We start from the raw sequence: 13,116 nt of genomic DNA, 5'->3' as shown, positions 1-13,116 counted from the left end.
CTCATTATTCATATTCATAGCTTTCAGGCTATAATTTGAGCTTAAAGCACAAACACTCACTATTATATTATCCGACCTTGTAAACATCAGTTTTGCTAAAAAAATTTACATATCAGTTAGTTACTGATAAATTGTATTGTTACTACGAGTTTCAGTCTTGGCAGTGTTAAGTCCAAACTGAAGTGGGTTTGTACAATTCTTTGTATAGATCAAAGGCTTTTAGTGAATATCCTATCTTCGAGATAGAATGGGTGTTGAAATCTCCAAACATCCAGAAATCTTGTGTTCTCTTCTTATCAGTTTTTATTCTATATGTGTGTCGGTTATTTCCGCACTTTTATCAAGTTAACTGATATACATTGACAACAAAATTCGTGAACTCAGTTTATCACTAAACTGATTCATAATATAGAAGAAGTTGTGAAAATTGTAAGTTGTTTATTCAACCTCTCCTTCTAAAAACTTTTCACTCCCAACCGATCCTAACAAGTGGTATCGGAGCGGTTGAATCTTGTTTCTGAATATTTCATAACTACAAATCTGATTACCATGTTTTCTTTCAATAAAATCCTAATGTTTTCCAGAGAGGACTTTGAAGACTGGAAGATTAGAATGCAGGCTCATCTAACTGCACAAGATGATGATATGTGGTACGTCATAACTGACGGACCAATGAAAATACTAAAAGTAAATACAACAGTGGCTATGACTGATGGTGCTCCTCATCGCATCGAGAAACCACGTGAAGAATTGACAGCTGAAGATAAAAAGAAAGCCAATTTGGATAATGTGGTCAAAGATATTCTATACAAGTCATTTGATAAAATCATGTTCAGTAAGATAAAGGTGTGCAGAACAGCGAAAGAGATTTGGGAGAAAAAAGGTGTGCAGAACAGCGAAAGAGATTTGAGAGAAATTGACCCAGCTGTGCGAAGGAAATGAGCAAACAAAAGAATATAAACTCTCAGTTGCTTTTCAGAAATTCGATAATATTAAAATGAAGACTGGAGAGTCTATGAACGAATATGATGAGAGAGTCAGCGGCATTACAAATGAACTGAATGCACTTGGAAAAGTGTATTCAAACAAAGAAGTTGCGCTGAAGGTGGTCCGAGGTCTTCCCAAGGAGTGGGATGTTAAGACATGGCCATGAGAGAATCAAAGGACCTAAATAAGGTGGAACTACATGATTTATTTGCTACTCTAAAAGCCTATGAGTTTGAATTGCAAACAAGAGAAGGAGAACCTTCTACACCAGCAGCCACAACAGCTCTTAGTGCTCATAAACTGGAACCAACTGGTTCAGCTGAGAAAACATTTGATCAGTTAAGTAATGACGCAATATCATTATTTGTAAAGAAGTTTTGAAACAACCCCCTCTCATGACATTTAAATTTAAAAGGAAATACATACGCGGAAGCATTTGAAATTAAACGGGAAATAACATTAAATCATTTACATTATAAGCATTTTCAGAATTCCTTTACATAAACATTCACTTTTAAATCTTTCAAAAGAAAACCAAAATAACATCATTAACCCCATAATTTCCAATCTAAAAGTTTCATAACAAAAGTTCAAAAGTTTTCCTTCCATAGCTATATGACTTCTTCCTCCTCAGACAATCCGCTTCAATTCTTTTTATCACCTGCATCACATGACATTAACTGGAATGAGATAAAACTCAGTAAGCAGAAAGCTGTACATAACAAATACATATAAATAGGCTTGGCTTGGAACATGGCTATAGCAATGGCAATGAACAATGAATCAATGGAAATAAACAATGAATAATACCATCTTCAATGAACAATAGATAACAAAGCAGTATAGATGGTATTTCATGACATGAATTGAAGGAAAGGAAATGATAGCCTATGACCTGTGACCTGTGACCTGTGGATAGTATCTATTTGATATATAAATATATCAAAACTGTGAGAGATACTCATAATCATGTGATTGGCAAATGACATGCATGAATTACTATCATTCCTTGGCTTTAATCATAGGGAACTTCATTTGGTCATTTTAACAAATACTTGGTAGGCAACAATAAAGTACTAGCTCCTTATTATTGAATTCAATGGTATTTTTGGCAAAATGAACAAATAACAATACATACATCAATAATCTAACAATGGAAGGAGCTAGACATCAATAAACATGACTTATATACATATATATCATGTGAGCACTTGAAAGGAAGCTTCTACTTACAACCACAAGCACAATGGCTGCTAATGTAACCTTGATTGAATTCCTACATCAATAAACACAATAATAACCAACAATTATCAACATTAATTCAAGAAATCAACTATTCAACTTAACCCTTCCTTACTTCAAACCCTCCCAACTCCAAGAATATAAAAGTTCATACCTTATAGCTTGAAGTCTAAGATAGGAGACTCTAAAATCCGACTATAAACCTTGCAATTGGAGTAGAGAATGAAGGAGAGTAAATCTTGAAGGGAAAGGAGCTAGGAACGATCCAAGGACAAAGAAGAAATGAGAAGTGAGTAGAATAGTGAAGAAAGTGGATTAAAAGCCTATAAATACACAAAAAAACGTGTTTTCCACGCCATAGACACGGACCCCGTGCCCCCCTCCGTGTAGAGGTCCGTGTACACACGGGAAATCACTCATTTTGTATGGCAAGACCCGGACCCAGTGTAGGGGTCCGTGTACCCTCTGCCAAGGGCCAAAACTGCATTTTTTCTTCCGAATTAGCCAAAGTGGTAAACATGAAAGTTGTAGCCCTATGTGTTTTCTTGCATCTCCACGTGGCCTCATGTCATTTAAAGGTCTGAGTAAAAAGTTATGCTCATTCTCCCAACATGTGTCAGTGCGGGAACAACGAAACAAACGACACATTTCGGGCCACTTTTGGCTCGTCTTCCCTAATGATTTAAACAAAACTCAAAACATGAAAGTTATAGCCTTATACCATATCTTTCCAATGGAATTAGTCTCACATCAATTGGAGCAATAAACAAAACATTATACTAAAAACCACAACAACTGCCACATTTTTCATACCGTTTCTGCACTTCTATTTTCTATTTGGCTCCAAATCAACTTTCTATTCTACCCATGCATTTCTTTAATCATCACCAACTATGAACATAATACCAAAACAATAACCATAAACAATGACCATATTTTAACCATTCCAATAAACATAACCATTACACATAATCTCAACCATCAAACCATATGAAATATCCATTACCATAATAAACCATAAATATCCAATAACCATATCTCCTAAACACCCAACCAAAAATAATATCATAAACAATAAAATGCTAAAAGGTTGGGATATTACAATCTCCCTTCCTTATAAAAATTTCATCCCCGAAATTTGCTTACCGTCGAATAAATTCGGATAACGATGTTTCATATCCTCTTCCGGTTTCCACGTGGCCTCTTCAATCATATGATTTCTCCAAAGAACTTTGACAATACCAATCTCTTTGTTCCTTAACACTTTAACCTTGCGATCAAGAATTTGAACCGGCACTTCCTCGTAGCTTAAGTTAGGCAAAAGATCCAGTGATTCGTACCGAAGAACATGAGATGGATTAGAGAGGTACTTACGTAGCATTGAAACATGAAATACGTTATGAACTCGATCCAAGTCTGGTGGCAATGCCAGACGATAGGCTCGGTCTCCAATCTTATCAAGAATCTCGAACGGTCCAATGTATCGAGGACATAACTTGCCTTTCTTTCCAAATCGCATAACTCCCTTAAGAGGAGCTATTTTGATAAATACATGATCACCAACCTCGAATGCCAAAGGCCACCGACGAACATCAGCATAACTCTTCTGTCTAGACTGAGCTGTCTTCATTCTTTCTTGGATCAAGGCCACAACATCTGCTGTCTGTTGAACCAACTCCGGGCCCAACATCTTTCTTTCACCTACCTCTTCCCAATAAAAAGGAGAGCGGCACTTTCTTCCGTATAAAGCTTCATAAGGTGCCATGCCGATTGAAGACTGGAAACTGTTATTAAATGAGAACTCTACCAAAGGCAACTTAGAATCCCAACTTCCCGGGAAATCAATCTTACAAACCCTTAGCATATCTTCAAGAATTTGGATAACCCTTTCTGATTGACCGTCACTTTGAGGATGATACGCGGTGCTAAAAGCCAATTTCGTTCCCAAAGCTCGATGCAAACTCTTCCAAAACTCGGATGTAAACCTTGGATCACGATCTAAAACTATCGTCATCGGTATCCCATGAAGTCTCACAATCTCTTGAATATACGCCTCGGCATATAAATTCATAGAATAAGTCGTCTTGACAGGAAGAAAATGTGATGACTTGGTCAATCGATCCACGATCACCCAAATAGAATTGAAGTCTTTCTGAGTCCTTGGCAACCCAACAACAAAATCCATAGTTATATGCTCCCACTTCCATTGCGGTATAGGCAAGGATTGCAACAATCCCGCCGATCTCTGGTGCTCAATCTCAACCTGCTGACAGGTTAGACATTCAGAAACAAATAACATGATATCTTTCTTCATACCTTGCCACCAGTAAAGACGTCGAAGATCTTGGTACATCTTGGTACTACCGGGATGTACAGAATATGGTGCTGTATGAGCTTCAAGAAGTACCTCTTCTCGAATGTCATCACCCGTAGGAACACATATCCTGCCTCGAAAGGTCAGTAACCCATCACAATTTGACCCGAATTCAGAAACTCCTGTCAGATCACTTTGCCTCGTCAACTCTAAGAACTGAGCATCCAGCTGTTGTCCCTTCAAAAGTCGATCAAATAAAGTTGAGTGAAGAACTAGAGCAGAAAATCGAGCAACTGTACCTGAAAATACCAAATTGATCTCATTTCTTTGCAAATCAAGCAACAACAGTTTAGAAATCATGGAACCCAATAAAATTGAAACAACCCCCTCTCATGACATTTAAATTTAAAAGGAAAAACATACGCGGAAGCATTTGAAATTAAACGGGAAAGGACATTAAATCATTTGCATCATAAGCATTTTCAGAATTCGTTTACATAAACATTCACTTTTAAATCCTTCAAAAGAAAACCAAAAGTCAGCATCATGAACCCTATAATTTCCAATCTAAAAGTTTCATAACAAAAGTTCAAAAGTTTTCCTTCCATAGCTATATGACTTCTTCCTCCTCAGACAATCCGCTTCAATTCTTTTTATCACCTGCATCACATGACATTAACTGGAATGAGATAAAACTCAGTAAGCAGAAAGCTGTACATAACAAATACATATAAATAGGCTTGGCTTGGAACATGGCTATAGCAATGGCAATGAACAATGAATCAATGGAAATAAAAAATGAATAATACCATCTTCAATGAACAATAGATAACAAAGCAGTATAGATGGTATTTCATGACATGAATTAAAGGAAAGGAAATGATAGCCTATGACCTGTGACCTGTGACCTGTGGATAGTATCTATTTGATATATAAATATATCAAAACTGTGAGGGCCAATGACATGCATGAATTACTATCATTCATTGGCTTTAATCATAGGGAACTTCATTTGGTCATTTTAACAAATACTTGGTAGGCAACAATAAAGTACTAGCTCCTTATTAATGAATTCAATGGTATTTTTGGCAAAATGAACAAATAACAATACATACATCAATAATCTAACAATGGAAGGAGCTAGACATCAATAAACATGACTTATATACATATATATCATGTGAGCACTTGAAAGGAAGCTTCTACTTACAACCACAAGCACAATGGCTGCTAATGTAACCTTGATTGAATTCCTACATCAATAAACACAATAATAACCAACAATTATCAACATTAATTCAAGAAATCAACAATTCAACTTAACCCTTCCTTACTTCAAACCCTCCCAACTCCAAGAATATAAAAGTTCATACCTTATAGCTTGAAGTCTAATATAGGAGACTCTAAAATCCGACTATAAACCTTGCAATTGGAGTAGAGAATGAAGGAGAGTAAATCTTGAAGGGAAAAGAGCTAGGAACGATCCAAGGACAAAGAAGAAATGAGAAGTGAGTAGAATACTGAAGAAAGTGGATTAAAAGCCTATAAATACACAAAAAAACGTGTTTTCCACGCCATAGACACGGACCCCGTGCCCCCCTCCGTGTAGAGGTCCGTGTACACACGGGACATCACTCATTTTGCATGGCAAGACCCGGACCCCGTGTAGGTGTTGATAAGTGCAATTTATTGTACTTTTATTACTTGTTTTTAACTTAGAATTTTGTGATTCTTGAGCAGGTTTTATGTGATTTGTTGTTGTTTTTGTTGTTGTAGTTTGGAAGCTTAGAATGAGAAATTGGAGTAGTAAAAGTGTTGAATTGGAAAGTGCAAAAGATGAAAATTTCCGAGAATAAACCGCACCCGCGCTAGAAATGGCACCGCACCCGCGGTCCATGTTGCACCGCACCCGCGGTCTTCGTAGCTTGGAGATTAAAGTTTCACGAAACTAGACCGCACCCGCGGTCTGTGTTATAGCGCACCCGCGATCGTTGACAGACAAAGTCCGGAAAATGCTGATTTTTGGTGTGCTGCGCATGGGAGTTGAGGACTTTTGTATTTTGCGTGCAAAGACTTGCCTAGGCTACAAAAGGCTTCTATTATTTACTATCTAGGGTAGGAAGGGAGCAAAGGAGAGGAGAGGAGGCTACAAAGAAGTTTAAAGCTCAAATTCATCATTCGGAGGAGATTTCTTGCACACTTTGGAGAGAAAGAACCTGCACTCCACACTCTTGTTCTAAGTTCTTCTTTCTTTATTTTTATTTGATATGTCTTGTTTAAGATTCATGTGTTGTTTGTATTATTATTATGAACTAATTCTTGTGTCTAGAGGAAAGATGGAACAAAACTAGAAACCATGTGTTGGGATTTATGAATTATGCTATATAAGTTTTCGTTATTGTTCATTTGTATTTTTCCAATCTGAACGCTTTCATTTTACTGGCCATATCTTGAATGATTCTTATGTTTATAAGTTATCTCTTGGAAAAGGGATTTTATAAACAAGAAAGGGATAAATACATCGATGGTATTTATAGAGTTCGGGAGGACATATATTGCTATGGAAGCCATTAAGAGAAATTAGTGCTTATTGTGTTATTTAATTATAGATTGTTGACGGGGACGTTACAATCTGTTGTTAGATAATTAGTATCTACTTAGCAATCGGAAGATGAAGTAGAGAATTTAGAATTCTTGGCTAATGAATAATAATGACATTTATAATATAGCTACACAAAATAACACATGGTGGATAGTTGCGTGAAATCGGACCTCTAGATCTTTTATTCTATTGTTATTTGCACAAGTTTGTTGTGATATTTTATTTAAATCCTTTGTCAATTTAGTTATTCTCGCAAACAAATCATTTAATCGATTTTTCTAAATAAAATTGAGACTATTTTAATTACAAGCATTAATATACATTTATATATATACTCCTCGTGGGATCGACACTTGTACTCAAAAATACATTTTATTATAACTTGACGTTGTGCACTTGCAAGCAATTAAGAAAATTTGCAACAAGTTTTTGGCGCCGTTGCCGGGGAGTATTTATTTTAAATTTATATTAGTATTGTTACCAATTGGTCTTGATTTTAATTTAGAGCTGTTTTTATTGGATTATATTAAACATTGATTTGTTTTTATTTTTGTTTGATAGTGCATGCGAAGATCTCAAAATCTTGACTTGCTTATCTTTGATCCTGAGATCGAAAGAACTGCAAGAAGATTAAGAAAGGCAAGAAGAGAAGAGATTCAAGCAATGGCTGACAACAGAGATAATGAAAACCCACCCCCTGCAATACCCATCAGAGATCATTTTAGGCCGGTACTAAATGCTCATTATTCGGGCATAGCACGAGGGACTATTAATGCAAACAACTTTGAGCTCAAACCTGCATTGATAAACATGGTTCAACAGAATCAGTTTGGGGGAGCCGCTACTGCAGATCCTCATCTACATCTCAGAACATTCCTTGAAATTACTGACACGGTAAAAATAAATGGTGTTTCTGATGATATAATTCGATTGCGTTTGTTTCCTTTTTCTCTTAGGGATCAAGCAAGAGGATGGCTCCAATCGCTTCCTTTGGGGAGTATCACTACATGGCAGGAGTTAGCAACCAAGTTTCTTGCTAAATATTTTCCACCTGCAAAGTCTGCACAGTTGAAAATTGAGATAAGCACTTTTAGGCAGACTGACTTTGAGCAATTATACGAGGCATGGGAACGATATAAGGAGTTGTTAAGGAGGTGTCCAAACCATGGTTTTGAAGATTGGGTACAGATTGAATTGTTTTACAATGGTTTGAATGGACAAACAAGAGGCACTGTTGATGCAGTAGCTGGTGGCACGATATTTGCAAAATCACCTGATCAAGCATATGATTTGCTTGAACAGATGACCATTAACAGTTATCAGTGGCCGTCTGAGAGGTCGGGAGTAAAGAAGCAAGCTGGAATTTATGCCATAGATCCTACTACATCACTCACCGCTCAAGTTTCAGCTTTAACAACTCAAATTGCAGCTATGAATAAGGCTAGTACATCAGAGGTTGAAAATGCATCGGTTGTTACTGAAGAACCACATATTCCTGATGAAGCTCATTATATCAACAATAGGAATTTTGGTGGCTACGGAGGATATCGAGGTAACCCTCCCCCTAACACTTATCATCCTGGCTTGAAAAATCATGAAAATTTTTCTTATGCAAACAATAAGAATGTGTTGAATCCTCCCCCGGGGTTCAATACATCAAAAGGGGAGGGAAAGCCTTCGTTTGAAGATTTGGTAGGTACATTTGTGGCTGAATCTGGGAGGAGGATGGCTAGAACTGAGTCTCAGCTTGATAGCATGGAGACTCACATAGGAAACATGGGTGCTACAATGAAATCTTTGGAGACGCAAATTGGACAGTTGGCTAATGCTTTAAGAGATCAGAACAGGGGTCAATTTCCGAGTAATACGGAAGTTAATCCAAAAGAGCAGTGCAAGGCAGTCACTTTGAGGAGCGGAAAAGAATTGGAGGTTCAAAGTCCCAAAAAGATGGTGGAAAGGGAGAATTCAGTGGAAGATGTTGAGTTTGAGGTTATAAAAGAGAAGAAAGTTGAGGACTCTAAGACAAAAGTTGTACAACCTCCTGCATTTAAGCCTACCATTCCATACCCTCAGAGGTTCAAAAAGAAGAGTTTAGATGATCAATTTGCAAAATTCCTTGAAATTTTTAAGAAGATACACATCAATATACCATTTGCTGATGCATTGGAGCAAATGCCCAACTATGCTAAGTTCATTAAAGATGTGATGTCTAAAAAGAAGAAGCTGCAAGAGTTTGAGACTGTGAAGCTTACTGAGGAGTGCAGTGCCATCCTACAAAAGAAACTACCGCAAAAATTGAAAGATCCAGGGAGTTTTACTATTCTTTGTTTTATTGGTGGTTCTCATTGTAGTAAAGCTTTATGTGATTTAGGAGCAAGTATTAATTTGATGCCATTTTCTATTTTTAGGAAATTGGAGCTTGGAGAATTTAAACCAACGACTATCACCCTACAGCTTGCAGACAGAAGTCTTAAGTATCCAAGTGGGATCGTCGAGGATGTATTGGTAAAAGTGGAAAAGTTTATTTTTCCTGCAGACTTTGTGATTCTAGATATGGAAGAGGATAATGATGCTCCATTAATCCTTGGGAGACCGTTCCTGGCAACTGGAAGGGCATTGATAGATGTGCATAAGGGTGAACTCACCTTGAGAGTTGGTGGAGAAGAAGTCATTTTCAATATCTATCATGCCATGAATGGATCAAATGAGGTAAGTACTTGTAAAAGCATTGATGTTATAAACTCATGTGTATCCTTTGACTGTGCAGGAACTAGGGACCCTTTGGAGAGTTGCTTGGTTGGAACTGCTGAAGCTGTTAGTGAAGACGACTGGGAAGTGAAAGAGCAACTGGTGGCTCTTGAAGTATTGCATAAAGAAAAGAAAACGAATGTGTTGATTGAGGAGTTGAACGTCGACGAGAAAATAGAGGTAATATCACCCTCTCCTGATTTGAAGGAACTGCCAAGCCACCTATGTTATGCATTCTTAGGAGAGAAGTCGACATATCCGGTAATCATATCTTCCTCCCTTACTATTGATGAAAAAGATAAATTATTGAGAGTATTGAGGGAATATAAAACTGCCTTGGGATGGTCGATTTCTGATATTAGGGGAATTAGCCCCACTATATGCATGCATAAAATTTTAATGGAGGAGTCATATACTCCTTATGTGGACCATCAGAGGAGATTAAATCCGGCAATGAAAGAAGTAGTGAAAAATGAGGTGCTTAAATTGTTGAATGCTGGTGTGATATATGCTATTTCTGATAGCAGTTGGGTGTCTCATGTACAAGTTGTACCGAAAAAGGGTGGAATTACTGTGGTTAAAAATGAAAATGATGAATTGATATCTACTCGTACTGTAACTGGTTGGCGAGTTTGTATGGATTATAGAAAATTGAACAATGCCACCCGAAAAGATCATTTTCCATTGCCTTTTATTGATCAAATGCTAGATAGACTTGCTGGTTATTGTCATTATTGCTTCTTAGATGGTTATTCAGGTTATAACCAGATAGCTATATTTGCAGACACTTTTCAGAGGTGTATGATGGCTATATTTGCAGACATGGTGGAGGCAATCATGGAAGTCTTCATGGATGACTTCTCGGTATTTGGCTCTTCATTTGATCATTGTTTACATAACTTATCCCTTGTGTTGCAGAGATGCCAAGAAAAGAACCTAGTTCTTAATTGGGAAAAATGTCACTTTATGGTCCAAGAGGGCATTGTCCTGGGACATAAAGTATCATCTAAGGGATTAGAGTTGGATAGAGCCAAGGTGGTTGCAATTGAAAAACTTCCTCCACCAAAGAACATCAAAGGAATAAGGAGCTTTCTAGGACATGCGGGGTTTTATCGGAGATTTATTAAAGATTTTTCTAAGATCACTAAACCCTTATGTAATTTGCTTGAAAAAGATTCCACATTCATATTTGATGATGATTGTTTGTAGGCTTTCGAGAAAATCAAGAGGGCATTGGTGACAGCACCAATCATGATAGTGCCGGACTGGAAGGAGCCCTTTGAGCTGATGTGTGATGCAAGTAACTATGCCGTTGGTGCGGTATTGGGCCAAAGAAGAGAAAAGATGTTTAGGGCAATTTATTATGCAAGCCGTACTATGGATGCTGCACAGCAAAATTACACCACGACTGAAAATGAGATGCTTGCTGTAGTATTTGCCTTCGATAAATTCAGGCCATATCTTATCGGCACAAAGGTAATTGTTTTTACCGACCATGCAGCCATTCGCTACCTATTTGCCAAGAAGGATGCGAAACCTCGCTTGATAAGGTGGATACTGCTATTGCAAGAATTTGACTTGGAGATCAAAGATAAGAAGGGAAGAGAGAATCAAGTGGCTGACCACTTATCAAGACTTGAGCTAGAGGTTAGGAAAGAAGGAGTAATACAGGAAACATTTCCGGATGAACAACTCTTCGAGGTAAGTTCAATACTCCCTTGGTTCGCTGACATTGCGAATTTTTTGTCTTGTGGTATTATTCCTCCAAATCTGAACCACCATCAGAAAAAGAAGTTTTTCCATGATATCAAATTTTTCTTCTGGGATGATCCTTGTGTGTATAAGAGATGTGCTGACCAAGTGATTAGGAGATGTGTTGACGGTGTCGAAGCACACCAAATTCTTGAGCAATGTCATTCATCCGCATACGGTGGACATTTTGGAGCTACACGAATTGCAGCTAAGGTATTGCAATCAGGTTTTTTCTGGCCGACTTTGTTTAAGGATAGCTATACCTTAGTGAGATCATGTGATAGGTGCCAAAGGTTAGGAAACATCTCTAGGCGTCACGAATTGCCACTGACACATATTTTGGAAGTGGAACTTTTTGATGTCTGGGGCATATATTTCATGGGACCATTTCCCCCTTCTTTTGGTCAATCTTATATATTATTCGCTGTAGATTATGTTTCGAAATGGGTGGAAGCAATCGCCACCAGTACTAATGATGCTCGTGTTGTAGTTAAGTTTATGCACAAGAACATCTTCACCAGATTTGGAACACCGAGGGCCATCATAAGTGACGAAGGTACGCATTTTTGCAATAAAATTTTCACCTCACTTTTAGCTAAATACAGTGTGAAGCACAAAGTGGCACTAGCATATCATCCTCAGTCGAATGGACAAGCTGAAGTATCCAACCGGGAAATTAAGCAAATACTGGAAAAGACTGTCAATACAAACCAGAAGGATTGGGCAATGAAGTTGGATGATGCACTATGGGCTTATCGGCCCGCATTCAAGACGCCTATTGGAATGTCTCCCTATAGGTTGGTTTTTGGTAAAGCCTGTCACTTGCCACTAGAATTGGAGCATCGAGCTTTCTGGGCAGTTAAGAAGTTGAACTTTGACTTGAAAGAATCTGGCGAAGGCAGAAAACTACAGTTAAATGAAATGGATGAGTTCCGCAATGATGCATATGAAAATGGCAAGATTTACAAAGAACAGACCAAGAAGTGGCACGATAAACTCATTGTACAAAGGGAGCTAAAACCAGGACAACAAGTACTATTGTTCAATTCCCGTCTGAAGTTGTTTCCTGGTAAGCTAAAGTCGCGTTGGTCAGGGCCATTTGTTGTGGAAACGGTGTCTCCTTATGGGGCAATTGAGCTAAAATGCAATGATGGGAGGACCTTCAAGGTGAACGGACAGCGAGTCAAGCCATACTATGGGACTGAAGTAAGGAATATCGACAATGTCAAGCTGAGCGAACCAAACTGATCAGACTAGTGACAGTCTGGCTGAAGACGTTAAACCAAGCGCTTATTGGGAGGCAACCCAAATTTGTGTTTCTCTATTATATTTCGTTTTCGGTCTTCTTTTTATTCTTGTTTTATTGTTTTTGATTGTGTATTTTAATAGTATGTTCTTGTATCTTCCCAAAATTTTATGAATTAAAATGGTTTTCTTTTCAGGACTAAAAAAATTGGAGAGAAAAAAAAAT

This window comes from Primulina huaijiensis, chromosome 2 (assembly GCF_012295235.1).
Source record: "Primulina huaijiensis isolate GDHJ02 chromosome 2, ASM1229523v2, whole genome shotgun sequence".
NCBI lineage: Eukaryota > Viridiplantae > Streptophyta > Magnoliopsida > Lamiales > Gesneriaceae > Primulina > Primulina huaijiensis.
This window is presented reverse-complemented; position numbering follows the sequence as displayed.